The sequence below is a fragment of the Canis lupus genome, chromosome 19 (assembly GCF_048164855.1).
Source record: "Canis lupus baileyi chromosome 19, mCanLup2.hap1, whole genome shotgun sequence".
Classification (NCBI taxonomy): domain Eukaryota; kingdom Metazoa; phylum Chordata; class Mammalia; order Carnivora; family Canidae; genus Canis; species Canis lupus.
The window spans coordinates 29,241,532-29,256,662 of NC_132856.1; the positions used below are offsets into that span (position 1 = coordinate 29,241,532).

General features: G+C 37.6%; 1 protein-coding gene and 1 pseudogene across 2 annotated transcripts in view; one reads left to right on the top strand and one right to left on the bottom strand.

Annotated features, from left to right (window-relative positions):
• Nucleotides 1–15,131, bottom strand: part of SYNPR (synaptoporin) — a 289,796-nt gene that overhangs the window by 66,620 nt on the left and 208,045 nt on the right. The gene's annotated exons all lie outside the window — the stretch shown is intronic.
• Nucleotides 11,398–11,496, top strand: LOC140611519 (U6 spliceosomal RNA; annotated as a pseudogene).

Sequence of the window (15,131 nt, forward strand, 5' to 3'; positions counted from 1 at the left end):
CCCTTAACGTCTGGAAATTACTAATTTGCTTTGTTTCTATGAATTTGTGTAATATAGATATTTATGGTATCATACAAAACATGGTATTTTGTGACTGTCCTGTTTCACTTAGTATGTTTTCAAGGTTCATCCATGTTGTTGAACATGTCACTCCTTTTATATTGCTGAATAATATTCCATTCTATGGATATACCACTTTATTTATCCATTCATTCATCAGTTGGTGGACATTTGGGTTGTTTCCAGTTTTGAGTTATAATGAATAATGCTGCTAGGAACATTTGTATATAGGTTTTTGTGTGTATGTATGTTTTCATTTCTCTTAGGTATACACCTAGGAGTGTAATTGCTGGATCATATGGTTTAACATTAACGTAATCATATGTTTAACATTTGGAGAAACTGCAAAACTGTCTTCCATAGTGGATGAATGACTAATAATTCCACTAGCAATGTAGGAAAGATGGAATTTTTCCACATCCTTGTGAATATTTGTTATTTTCGTTGTCTTTTTTATTTCAGCCATCCTGATGGAGTTGAAGTGATAGCTCATTGTAGTTTTGATTTACATTTCCCGAATGACTAGTGAAGTTGAGCATATTTCAATGTACTTTTTGGCTATCTGCATGTCTTCTTTGGATAAATGTTTATTTAAGTCCTTTAATCATTTTAAAACTGAGATGTCTTCTTGTTGTTGTTAGAGTTCTTTATACAGAGAGAATTTTGTAGAGAGAGAGAGTTCTTTATATATGCTGGATACAGTCCTTTTTTGAATACATAGTTTAGAAGATTTTTTTCCCCATCCTGTGGGTTGTCTTTTCACTATTATTTATTTTCAAACTTCAAATAAATGTTTTTATTTTTTCAAAATAATAATATTTAAGAGACATACATTTATGCCAAAGATGATAACAGTACTTAGAAAACAATTACGGGACTTTAAGTTTGAACTTCTTTCCTGAAAAAGTTGTGATTCACAGTAAAAAAAAAAAAATCACTCAATTCTTTATAAGATTATGATACTTTTGACTCAAAAACATGTTGTTCAGTCTGATCGTCTATATAATTCATTAAATATAATAAGAGGTATCAGTTACTATGCTTTGTCAGATAGTATACATATCTAAGCTATTCAAATTTTATTTTTCCACTTTGTTGATAGTATCCCTTAAAACACAGGGTTTTAAAATTTTTTTGATAAAATTTAATTTATTTTTTTATTGCTTATACTGTCAATGTCATATCTAAGAAACCACTGCTAAGTAAAGTACATAAAGATTGATTCTTGTGGTTTCTTCTAGGAGTTTTGTAGTTTTAGATTTTAAATGGTCTATGATCTATTTTGAGTTAATATTTATATACAATATGCGGGAGCGGTCCAACTTCATTCTTTTGCATGCAGGTATTCAGTTGTCCCTGCATCATTTGTTGATAAGATTATTTTTTTCTCCACTACTATGACTGGCACCCTTGTTGAAAACCAATTGATCATATATGTCAAGGTTTATTTCTGTACTCTCAATTCTATTCCATTGCTCTACATGTTTACCTGTATGCCAATATCAACTACATTTTCTTCTGATTTTTTAAAATAGAGAAATACATTCCACCGCTGCATTTAATAAGCTATTCAAGAGGATAAAAGACCCAAGGGTCAAAAGATTTAATCAGTTATTTTTCTCTCTGAATTTACCAACTGATAATCATTTTCAGAGTCAGTAGAAGGAGTAACAGATCATCATATTCTATTTAAAAAGCTCTTTTATGCTGATGGATCTTTTTCCTTACCCACAAAAATTTCCTGGAAGTCATATTTTTAGAATCACATTATAAATTCCTGCCTTTAGTATACATTTATTGAGCACCTACCCTTTGTAAGGATAGGTAACCTAAATTCTTCAGAAATTAATTTTTAAGGTTAATAGCTATGTCTATAACTGCATATATGGATGTATGTGTAGTGTATTCGTTTTCTACATCAATATTTTAAGCATTTTATGTTAGTTCTGTCATTTACTGGCTGTGCACCCTTGGGCAAGTTTCATAATTTCTTTGACTCCTAGTTTCCTAATACAAAGAGTATACTCTCACTGAGTTCTTATAAATATTAAATGAGAAACACATGTAAAGATTTTAGTAGAGCATGTGATACACAGAAGCACTTAAAAAGCATGGACTAATAAACCATCGTTAGGTTTAACATCCTGGACTGGAACAATAAGGAAAGTATTGAGATTCTTCATATTCTCCTAGAACCTACTTTAAAAAAAAAAAAAAAAAAAAGCTTTGGCCATTAGTGTTAGTAGGAAATGTTCAAAAGTATCTGTTGACAAAATGTAGTTTTCAGGTGTTAAAGCGAGAAACTGGAAGAGGACAATAAGTAATTCCTAGAGTTCTAGTTCATGAAAAAAATTGTTAATTTTTCCTCCTAGCAGTAACTTGGTTTCAAACTCACATGAGAAAGTAGGAAAAAAGGATTGACAGAAATTCAGTTACCTTAATTTCTAATGTACTCATTATTTGTGACTTCTTCCAAGGTTGTTCATCTTCCTATTAAAAAATCGCTTTCTAAGCAATTCAATGGGGTAAAAACTCCTAAAATACATGGGCAATATACATGGTGGATAAAATATTTGACAGCACATGTCAAAATGTGTTGTACTTGAATTTCAGCTCTAATCTACTGATAAATTAAAGTGTTCTACTGTCTCATCTTTCCCACTAGTTTTATCCCTTCAAGTAGTTTTCTAATGTGGACACTTTTCAAGGGAAGCTGTAATAGACATTAGCTGTGTTTTGGTAGTCAAGCACTCATTTTTCCTTTTTTGCTAATAGCACCTTGATTTCTTTTCGGGGAGTCACAACATTTGGGAGATTGTCCTTTTATGAAGGGATGTTCCCAAGCAAAGAGGTAAGTGTATGTGATTCAACTTACCAACTAGATTATTTTTCTGGATTTTGGACCTTGAATGACATGATGAAAGGATGAAATGAAGGGCTGAATTGAATCATGCCTATAGCAACACATGAACTGAATTAAAACTATTCCTTAATTTTTACTATATATGTACCTTGAACTGTCCAATTTCCTGTATTTTTAAAGCCCAGTTACTGAGTGTTCCCCTTCTTTATGTGAACTTTCCTATGTCCTTCCAATAAATGATTTCACTTTTGTTACTCAAAGACAGGTCCTGTAACTTGCAACTTCAAGAGCTCTTAGTGATACAGAGTCTGCCTCCAGGCCTGCCCATTCTTGTACCCTCCTAAAGAAGTAGGGCTCTGCAAGTGAGTTTTCCATATGTATCTGTTGATTTCTTTAATCTCCCCTAAAGGCTCACCCTTAAATTCTCTTGAAAGTCTCCTATTGCTTTTAAGTCTCAGACTCTCTTAAGCATTCCAGAACTCTTCTTCAAAGGATTTATTAAGACCTTGTAGGATAGGAGAGAGTAACATTTGATAATGATAGAGAAAATCACAAAATCCTTCTTCCGCTTTCATCTGTTAGTTCTTCAATAAATATCTGTTGAGGAACTGCTATGCCCTGTCCTAGATGCTAGAAATACAAAAATGACTAGGGCAGACTCTTGTTCCTTAGACAGCCTGGAGTCTACTAGAGAAGATAAGGCCCACAGAAATAACAATAATGCCACAGAGACTGTGATAAGAGCTATAATTGAGGTACAGATCAAGTGCTCTAGGAGCACAAAAGAGGGAAGATTAATTCAGACTGGAAGGATTGGGGAAGATTTCAGGGGGAGGAGATGAAATTTCAAGCTAACTAATCCTCCTGTAAGTGCCCAGTGGCCAATTATCTCCATGAAATGGGGTTTGCAAAATTAAGCCTGACCTGTAAAAGTTAGTTTATTTTCTCCTAGCATGGCATATTACAGTTTCCAAGGTTTATGTCTTCTTGGGCAATGTACTAAATTGCTTAGGATGGGAGTGAGGAAAAAAAGTATGTTGAACCTTGCTGTTCTGTGCCTAATATGTCTGGAGTCTGGTGTTTGCATCTTTTTAGGCAGTGGGACTAAATGACAATGATCATGGCCTAGATTGGGGCCATTGTTTCTTAGCAGGCTTTAAATACCAGCTCCAATGAATTGCTTGGGCTTATTTTCTTTAAATGAAGACCTGCAACTTGTTTTCATCTACCTTGAAAAAGATACTCATTTCATATTCTTTTTTGTCCACATCTTCCTTTTTTTCTGCCCACATAGTGAAGCCAACATTCTTCTTCATTTTAGCAAGAAAGAGTACTCGGAATTAATCTAGGATGGACAATCAGTCTGACAGAACAGGCTTGAAAAACTTATTACTGTTCGTAGCCATACTTGTAGGGTTTTGCGTGAAATGCTCCTTTTGTGCTGGTAACCTCTAAGATGTGAGGGAGCAGTGTTATTTGGAACACAAAATGTTGTGTACCTAGGTGACAACGAATTCATCTATCCAGCCAGAGAGAATATAATTGAGAGAGGAAAAGCCACTTATTTTTTTAAAGTTCCTTTTTTTTAAGAGAGTGGTTTAATTTGATCAAATAACCCCTCTGCCTGTCTACAAAACTCACATTCTGGACAGTATTTACATTAGTATTCCATCAGGCAAGAGAAAAGAGAAAGAACGGAAGGTCACTGCTTCTTATTGACCTGGGGAGAAAGACCTTGGAAATCCTTGTTTTATTGAAATCTGTTATGTGTACACATTAGCAAGGAACCTGGGAAGGTTAAAATTCCCAGAAGCTCCTTGGGAATGACATAACATTCCTATAGAAATAGGCAGAAAAAGTAAAGAAGTCTTCATTAGGAAGACTAATGCTGCCCTTATTTTTCCATCATCAGTGTCCTGAATTTTCTGCTTAATTCAGTGACCCTCAGAATGTCCTAAAGATCCTTGTCATACACGAGAAAAGGGTAAACATGGAAGAGGCAGAGGATCTTCAGACCTATGACCCTTCAATTGTTCCCAGTGCTCACTGGGAAAAAGGCTACTTTTAAAGTTTATCTCACAGGGCATAGGAGATTGCTTGGCCCACTCCTAATGAGTGAATTTGGATTTGCTATTATGGGTTGGATTGTGTTCTCCAAAAATATATATGTTGAAGACCTAACCACCAGTACCTCAGAATATGACCTTCTGTGGAAACTAGTTAAGATGAGGTCAGCCTAGATTAGGTTGGGCCCATAATCCAATATGCCTGGTGTCTTCATAAGAAGATGGCCATATGAAAACAGAAATATACAGGAAGAACACTGCAGGATGAGGGATGCAGAGGCTGGAGTGAGGCAGCTGCTGCAAGTCAAGGAATGCCAAAGACTGCCATCAACCACTGGAAACTAGGAAGAGTCAAGGAATGATTCCCCTGCAGTTTTTAGAGGGAGCATGGTGCTGTTAACACTTGGATCTCAGATATGTAGACTTTAGAACTGCAAGATAATAAATTTCTGTTGTTTGAATACACTCAGTTTGTGGGATTTTGTTACAGCAGCTCTGGAAAACTAATGCATTTGCTTATAACTCTTTTATCCCACACTTTGTTGACACTTGTGACACAGATGTGCAGATTCATGGAGCACTGTACACCTGCCTCCTCCTCCTTACCATTAGGCTCAAGGCTCCCTAGAACTATGAGCATCTCCTAAGTTAACCATATGCTTTCCTACCTCCATGAATGTGTTTCCTTTCTGGCACAGCCAGGCCTCAGAATTCCTTGCCTACTCATCATTCAAAGTCAGCTTTGACTCCCCTCTAAAGCAAGTGTGAACTAGTGTGAGAATAACCTTGTCCTCCCAACTGGTGTCTTTGTACCAGCCTCTACTTGCCGTTAAGCTAGTTCACTGTATGTCTAATTTCTCTCTGTGTTATAACTTTAAAAGTGGTGACTCTGTTTTATTTTTATTTTTTTGTATCTCTGAAAAGCTTGCTTCTCAAATTATAGTCCTTAAACTAGGAGCATCAGATCACAGAATCTCAGTCCCCATCCCAGACCCCCTGAATCAGAATCTTCATTGTAACAAACTCCAATGAGATTATATGCATGGTAAAATTTGAGAAACATTCCCTAGAGGACCTTGGGATACCAGCTACTGTTAACTGAATGTATGCTTACTTTCTGCTATGTTGCTGAGAATTTTTACTTAAATTATTCCAAATTAGTCATCTGAACAATTCTATTAACAATTCTGAGAGGTAGGTATTATTACTCTCCATTATATACATGAGAAAATTGGAGAGAAGGTGGAATGGAAATTGTGAGGAGACCTCCTACCTCTCCTCCCAGTTGAACACCACTCCTGTGACTTGACCTTCCTTGTGGTTTTTCAGGCAGCAATCCTAACTGCCCTGGGAGTTGCAATTTCTGGGGAAACATCTGAGCATCTGTCATAGAGACAGGCCTCTTTTTGCTATTTCAACACTAGTTGATGAACTCATGTCTCTCCAGACACTATATCAAAAAAGGGTTCCATGGAAACACTAAATTTGGGAAATGCTACAAATTACACAGCCCTCTTGAATATTAATAGAGCAGAGTCACCATTAAAGGTTTTATTACCTGACCTCAGTAAATATACCTACTCAACTGTTTAACTCAGTTTTCCCAAAAGTTTATTTGGCTTCAAATTGAGGTTGTGTAACAGCCATTAACATTCTGTGAAACACACTTTGGTTTAAAATGAGATGTTAATGACAAAGGGAGATCAAGAGGGAGACTCCATGGATTTTTTTTTTTTTTTTAATTCAGAGAGAGAGAGGGAAGGATGGTTGGGAGAGAGAATATTTCTCTCCTGCTGTTATCTTTCAAGTGGATTTTTTTTTCTCAAAATCAAAATCAGATATTAAGCATGTAGGAAGGGAGCTAGGGACCAGCAAGAGCTTCTGAACCACTGGGAAGGGTGGTTCATTTCTCTCTATATTATTTAATATCATAAAATCTTCCCTAGAATCTCTTCCAGGCTGTAACTCAAGACAAAGACCTTTGATAAAATTAAGTGGGATGTTAACTCTTGGGAAGATAGAGTGCCACATTAAATCGTATTAACTTTTAAAAAATGGACACTGAGGTCGTGAGCTTCACACATGGGGGGCGCAATACTGCAAAGTAGCAGGATACAGCCATGCAAAGGAGATTAATTACACATCAGGAGGTTGCTGGGGAGAGGGAGCAGGAAGGCTTATGCATTTGGCTATTAGGGGAAATCTCTTTTTCAAGGATGAAGGACTGCATTAGGAGCCTTTTTGCTTTGTCTGGGCTCTTGATAGTTCTGAGGGTAGATTTATTTGGATTTTTGGTGCTGATGGAGAACAGTTCTCTATCCATAGTGCTGCTCAGAACTCTGGCAAGCAATGCCACCATTCCCTGGAGTTTTTAATCAAGGCCAGGCATCCTTTTAATGCAAATATAGGGCAGCAGTTGATTGCTGCCTGTGTGCTTACAATGGAAATGGTAGGATGGGGTTTTCCAGATTTTTTCATTCTAGAAAGAAAAAGGATTTGAGTTCAGTTGTTTGGAAGCAGAAATACCTTCCGGAAGCTCCTTTTTTGTGAGGACATGGACGCAATAATAAATGAACGCCAGCAAACAGGAAGTGCTACATGAGTTTTCCAGGAAAGCCCAAACTTTTTTTTCCCCCATAGTGCTCTGTGATCTCCTTTCCCCAAATTCTTTGCTGCTTCTATTCTGTCTGGCTTTACTCCAGCTGTCCCCTCTTTCTGGAATTCCTTAGCCCCCATTTCTGCCTGTTGAAGTCACCCATTTTTTCAAGGTCCTGTCAAACTTGTCATTTTCCCTGGAGATTTTCCCTGGAGAAACAAATGCTGCTCTTTTGTGGCCTTTATCGGCCTTTCTTATATTTATCACATTTTGATTTCTATCATCAAGGTGCCCATGGTTATCTCTGAGGTTCACACTTTGAAGATGGAAACGGATTCTCAATCATGCTTATCCCCACACTGTGTAGAGCACATAGCTGAATGGTGCCTCAACACAGCAAAAGATTGCAACTAGGGGTAGGTGACATCTATCATTCAGCATCCTGATCTGGATGACTGGATGGTGTTCCCCTTACTTCCAGGCGTGTTCTTTCCTCTTTGTTTCCCGATCTGTGCTAGACCAGGGTTTCCCAGATGTCAGCCCCTCTCTTATCACTATCACAAGTTATGCCACATCTATGAACCACTCATGCTTCTATTTATTTAATATTTTTCTTTATATTGATTCCCTTGTTTCTTATAATAACTCACTTAAGAAGCAATCCATTTACCTCTAATTGTAAACCTAGTATCAACTTGCCCTCAATAAAAGATAACCACAAGTATGAATACGATGAGAATAAAACCTTATTAAATTAATTCATTAAAAATTCATTCATTCAGCAAATACTTATGGAACATCTATTATGTACCAGGCACTGTACTAGATGCTGGGGATATGGCAATGAATGAGAAGAAGATGGTCCAGTTCTCTTTGGGCTTATGTTCTCTTAGGGAAAACAGAAAATGAAGAGATAAACAATAAATATATAAATGCTATAAAGCAAATGAAGCAGGGCAAAGAGATGGAGAGGAATTAGGGTACTATTTAGATGAAGAGGTCAGGGAGGGGTTCATTGAGGAGATGATGTTTGAGCAGATACTAGGAAGGGCAAATTGTGCAACCATATGGAAGCAGAACTTACGGGGTCCTGAGAATGGAGGAGAGTGTGGCTGGAGAAGACCAAGGGATAGGAAGGGTACTAGTACATGAAATTATAGAAAAATAGCATGATGAGCCTCTGACAAAAGCAATGACTCTGAATCATATTCTGAAAGAAATGGCACTTCTGGAACATGTTATTACACTCTGGGAAATAACGTCATTGGTTAAGTGAAGATTTGAGGAAATACTCCTTCGGAATTCTAATGAGAATATCCTACTTGGTTCACGACCAAACCCTGGAGTCAAGCAGTGCTGTCTCCAAGAGAAGTTTAGCATTTTGTGGGACCTAAAGGGTAGAATGCCCACCACAATGTTTGGTTCACTCAACTCTGAACTTCTTTGGGACAGTTCCTAGCACATAGTAGACATGCCTTAATCTTTTGTGGAATGAAGGAAATGTATATTGCTTTGATTTCCAGATTGTGTATATTTGTTTGGGACCTGGCTAATCCTGTGCCCCTGATCCTGGGATTCACTCCCACCCTGCCAGAGCAGGCAAGAAAGGAACTACCAGCAGTAAAGGTGCCTGCTCTTGCATTCTCCTTTCAAAGCATTGGTTCTTAATTGGGACTGTCCACTAGAACCAGCAAAGGAGCAATATATTGACATGGCCTGAGCTTCACCTGCAGGGATTTGGTCTTAATTATTCTGGGTTAAGGCTCAATTATCTGTGGTTTCAAAAGTTCCAGTGATTCTAACATGCTTTAAGGGAAGCATTTTCACATTCATTGTTATAGAAGGAAAAACCAAAAGTTTCAGGTCTCTGGGATTGCATGAAAACTAGTATTTTGATGTGATGTAGATACATGGGTTAGAAATATACTAGAATTGAGATTCTCTGTGCCAGGCATAGTGTATTAAACAAGACAGTATGGAAAGTGCTATGAAACAAACAAGGATGTTGTCATAGTAAGTGACTGCTGAGGAGGTATATGTGTGTAGGTAGATAGGGGGGTGGTTGGCATGAATGGGGTAGTGAGGGAGGGCAACCTCATCATAAAGGTCAGGCTCTCTCTAAAAGAGGTTATTTGAACTGAAATGTGAAAGCAAAGCAGAATCAGCCAAGCAAAAACCTAGAAAAAGTTTTCAGATCATAGGGAATGGCAAGTGCAAAGCCCCAAGGTAGTAGTGTATTGGAGGAATTGTGAGCCAGAGAAGAATGGTGAGAAATGAGTTCAGAGCTATTAATCTGATTAATTCCTTATTTATTTCCTCAGCAAATTAGGTCATTTTTTTTTCTTTATAAAAATTAACCTTCTTCTTAAAGTCTCCATAGTCCTATACTACTCTCCAGATGTGTTCTGCAGAGCTGAAATGTCCTTCATCCTTTCTGGTTTACCATACCATAGTCCACATTCTCTATGTCCTTCAAGGTCCTATTCAATTGCCACCATCTTCAAAAAGCCCTCCATGATCATTCTTGATGGAACCAATCTCTCTCCTCTCTAAGCCACCACAGCCCATTACCTTCACCTTTTTAATGAATGGCAGTTCTCTGTCTTATGTATCTTTCTCAGCCTATCTTCTTTACCCTACTACCTGCTCCTTGCTAGAATCTAACCCCAGTTCTGATTTATCTGATAGTTCCTTGCTTTTTGCTCACGGCTAGCTCTGCATTATGCAGGGCTCAAACAATGTCTGTGGAAGAGTTACTTATGTGCATTCAATTCCTTTCAACAAGAATAACAGCTATCCAAAAAACCTAAGCACACACACAGTAATTAAAGCAACTAACAAAACTGCATTGGCTCTCTGCCTCTGAGTGTATTGTTGACTTGCAGACAATAGTTTCTGATCATTCACCTTTGAAAGAACATATTGCAATTCAAGCGAAAAATGTCAAAGCAGGTAGTTTTGGGAAAGCCAACTCATTTGTTGACTAAAAATGATCCAAATAGCGAGAAATGAAGACCATGAGAGAATGGAATGCCATCATTTTAACCTACTTAACCAGATACTTGCAAGTAATATAGAGAGAATAGAAGGTAGAAAGATGAGAAAAAGAGAATAAATTAAAAGCAACGTGGATTCACTCGCCATGGTCAGTGGTGTGTGACAATTGTACCATCTGTGGCCAGCCTAACTGCTACACCTGTGGATTCTTCCAAAAAGATTCCCTTTTTTTTTGGGCAGAGACCCTATTATTTGATACTATTTGATTGCCAAAACCAATCTTATTTAATCCTACTGCTGCCCTGAAGAATGGTCAGCATCATCCCATTTTTGCAAATGCTGAAACTGACCTACTGTTCTGGAGGCACCATGGCCTTGTGCATGAGATATGAGCTTTGGGGCTAATAGTCTGGACTCTGTTTCCAGCTTCACCTACTTGCTATGTGATCCTGATCAATATCTAATGATAATACTAATAATAATTTCTTCTTCACAGAGTTGGGAGGGTGGGCCAAATCCACATATGTAAAACACTATAAGGACACTACCACATATACAGTCAGCATTCAGTACATATTAATTCATTAGGTAACTTTCCCAAGGCTGGCAGGTGGTAAGGTAATGATTTGAATTTAAGTGTGTGTAAGGGAAAACACTAAGCAGCAATGGTCTTAGGCTAATGGAGTAAGCAATGCCCTTGGAAGTGGGAAAAATCACCCTAGTTTTGCTCCCATATCACTAAAGTATAACTATTAAATGGTCAGATCATTTCCTTAGTACCCTGTCTTTCTTTCTTGTCCAAGTTAGAACTCTTTGTACTTGCTTTGGTAGCACATACACTAAAATTGGAAGGATACTGAGAGGATTAACATGGCCCCTGTGCAAGGATGACATACAAGTTAGAACCCCTTGTTAAATAAGCATGGCTGCAAACACTATTAAAGCCCTCCATGAACAAGGCTGTGTGTGCAAGGTGAAGTGTGACCATTCCTTCCTCTGGATATTTGAAATCAAGAAATCAAAGATTTCAAGGTTTGGCAGGGGAATCATAGACATGTATAGTGTATTACAGATGAGTTCAAACTTGCCAAGCAAAGGATGAAGGTATTTCTTCTGTTAAGCTTCCATTAACCTACACTCCCCTGCTCCATGTATCTCCTACAGAGAAGAGGGATGACTGAAAGGGACAGAATATGAATGATTCTCGGAATTCCCTCTAATCTGGGACTTTGATTTTGACATAATGTACGCCAGGTGGTTCACAAATCTCCCAAGATACTGAAAGACCTGAGATCCCTGCTGTACTTGTGAAATTCGAGGAAGTAGAAGTTGTTTTTGTGATGTTTGTACCTCACCCTATGAAATCATTCCTTTCAGTGCATGTACTTATTGTCACATTTGCCACATTGCCATTATTTATTTACCTCCCTATTTGTCTTCCTTTCTATGTTATGAGTGCTCAAGGGCATAGAATGTATCCAGCATATGGTAATAATTAGAACCTCCAGCTCAGAAGTCAGGAATACCCAACTGCAGTCCTGAGATGGCCATAACCTCTCCTTTCTGACTTTGTTCAGATAGACTTTGTTCCTACAATCTCTACGTTTTGGGCACTTTTCACCTGGTTCAGGTTGGTGTCCCAAACTGCAAAATGTATTGTGACTGGGCATATTTCCATTGAGAATTCAAAGTTCTATCAGATGGGGGGACATGCTTCTGTAAGAAGTAAAGAAGTTCTGCTGTAATTGATTAAAATTAAGTTTAGGAAGGTTCTAGGTTATTTGTAGCATTTTTTATCACAAAGAAAAAAGGGTATATTATATCCTTGATTTCTATATGAGGAGAATCAGTTCTGATATCCCTTTTATGCATTTCCAGCACAAATTCACTTAATGTAGGATTTTCGCTGCTTCTTTTTTTTTTTTAAAGATTTTATTTATTTATTTATTCATGAGAGACACAGAGAAAGAGAGACGCAGAGACACAGGCAGAGGGAGAAGCAGGCTCCATGCAGGGAGCCCGATGTGGGACTCGATCCTGGGACTCCAGAATCACGCCCTGGACTGAAGGCAGGCACCTAACTGCTGAGCCACCCAGGGATCACCTCGCTGCTTCTTAAAATATTTCTTCCTCTATGATCTTTTATTGAGTTGTAATTCCTGTGCCAACCACCTTATAAAGCACTTGAAAGCATATTACCTCATTTAACCATCATAGTGATTCTCCAAATGAATGTTAGTATCTCCCCATTATAACAAAAAGGAAACTGGGACTTTGAGGTAAGACTGGTTCTAAAGCTGTCTATCCGTGCTTATCCCCCCTATGCCATAGTGTCCTCATGTTTGTTCGAGGTCTCAGTTTATGGAGACGAGCTCCTCCAGTTCTCTGTTCGGTTTCTAAGATATCTCAGTGTAGAGATCTCAGAATGCTACTTCAGCATTTAGTTTATACACTTGTAGGTAGATCACTCTGAGACCCTCAGGTATTTTCCCTTTGAGTCAGAATGTTAACTTCCCTGAACAAACAGGTCTTGCTTTTATAAACAAATTTTGCAAGGAAGGCTAAATGACATCTCATATACAATACTACTCAAAGGTTTCATGAATTTATATTATATTGTGAAGTAAAAAAAGATATATGAATACATTAATAATTCTAATGAAAACATGAACCACACATAAAACAAGAGAAAAGTTGCTCTTAACACTTGGAAAGGCAAATGCATACCAAACTGATATTAAAAAAAAGAAAAAAATTGAGAGAAGATAAATAGAATTAAATTAGATGCAGACTAATCATCTGCTCTGACACATTAAACTGCAAAACGGAACACTAGAAGGGAGTTGTAGAAGGAAGGCAGGCCATGGTCTTTGACATTTCTAAAATACATGTAGCCAGAAAAAGACTACCCAGTAAAAAAGACTATCCAGTGTTTGTTGTTTAAGATGAGCAAAGACCGGGAAAGAGCTTCTTTGACATGGTGTGTTCTCTTCTAACCCAAACCAAGACAATGGTATGAGTTAGTTCAATCTTCTGGGTGTTTTCCTGTATACCTAATGATCACTCAAATTTCATGTCTTTAAATAGCAAATCTAACTTCAGAAATTTTTGTTGAAGAAATAATTATTTTTAAAAAGCTATCACAGCTATACATAAGGGAAGTTGATTGCAGCATTGTTTATACTAGTACAATTAATTGTTGGACTAACTGTTGTTTGGAACTCAAATACTTGTTCATAGGGGGCTAGTTAAATCTGTATAAAGTGGGGCCCTATGGTCATGCTGATGTAAAAAAAATAATTTAAATGTCCACAATGCATTAAGCTTAAGATGTTAGAAAACATGTTCAGGTTAACCTTTTTATGTGTGTAAAAATAAAGTAATATCAATATAATATACATATACATACATATTCATACACACAAAATTTGTAAGGTGAAAACACACGTGATATGTCTTTTCATCTGTGTACTTTTCTGGATTACCCAAATTCTCCACAGCACATTTCTGTTGGTTTGATAATAAAAGCAGAAGTCATTACAAAAAAAATCTCTAAGATATTGATCATTCACAGTACATATTGTCATGTATTCACTTTCCTAATTCCTTCCTCCAGGCCCGAAGTACACAGATATGCCTCAATTCCTATTAACGGCCAACTCAGGGAAAAGAACCCAACTAAATTATAATTTTTCTATTTAAGAAAAGACTATTTTCATTATTTATGAAGATGACTAAGACACGGAAAAGAAGAGAAAAGAAGGTGATGATATTGATGCCAGTCTTCCAGATAATAATTATAACTATCCCATTTAGTACGGGGGCAACACCTAGGGCCTTCAAAGCTGTCTCTGAAATTATCTAATTAAGCAAAGTGAGGCGGACAATGATAAAAGTGGAAGATTTAATCTGAGAAGCATGAGGGGGGCCTCTGGATACTGATGAGAGGAAATCAACAGAGGGGTAGTAAAGGGAGGGGCCAAATGAGAACTTCAGTGCAAGGAAATATTGTAATAAGCTCATAGAAGTTTTGAAGGCTGAAATAAAAAATCACAAATCAAAAAGAGAAGGAAAAGAATGATAAAATTAGTAGAACTGGGGTATGCCTGGGTGGCTCAATGGTTGAGCATCTGCCTTCGGCTCAGGGTGCGATCCCGGGGTCCTGAGATCGAGTCCACATCAGGCTCCCCACAGGGAGCCTGCTTCTCCCTCTGCCTATGTCTCTGCCTGTGATCTCAGCATTACTGATGATATGTATCTCTGTAACATAGGGAAAACATTAAACATACATCATAGATGCACATTCTTGAGGGAAGCCATAGAGGATGGCCAGCCCTTGCCCTGTGATCAAATGTAAATGCTCTGAGAAAACAATCACATCAGAGGCTATCAAAAGAGTTAGTCTCAGGCATCCTCAAAGCAGAAGGTTATTCATCAGAAACTCAGGGAAAATGCTTTAAAAAAAATTAAAAAGCTTATTTGGAACCTGGTTGGTCCAATTCTCGTGAACACTGGTTTACTTCCTCACCTAATTACTGCCTCCAAATGG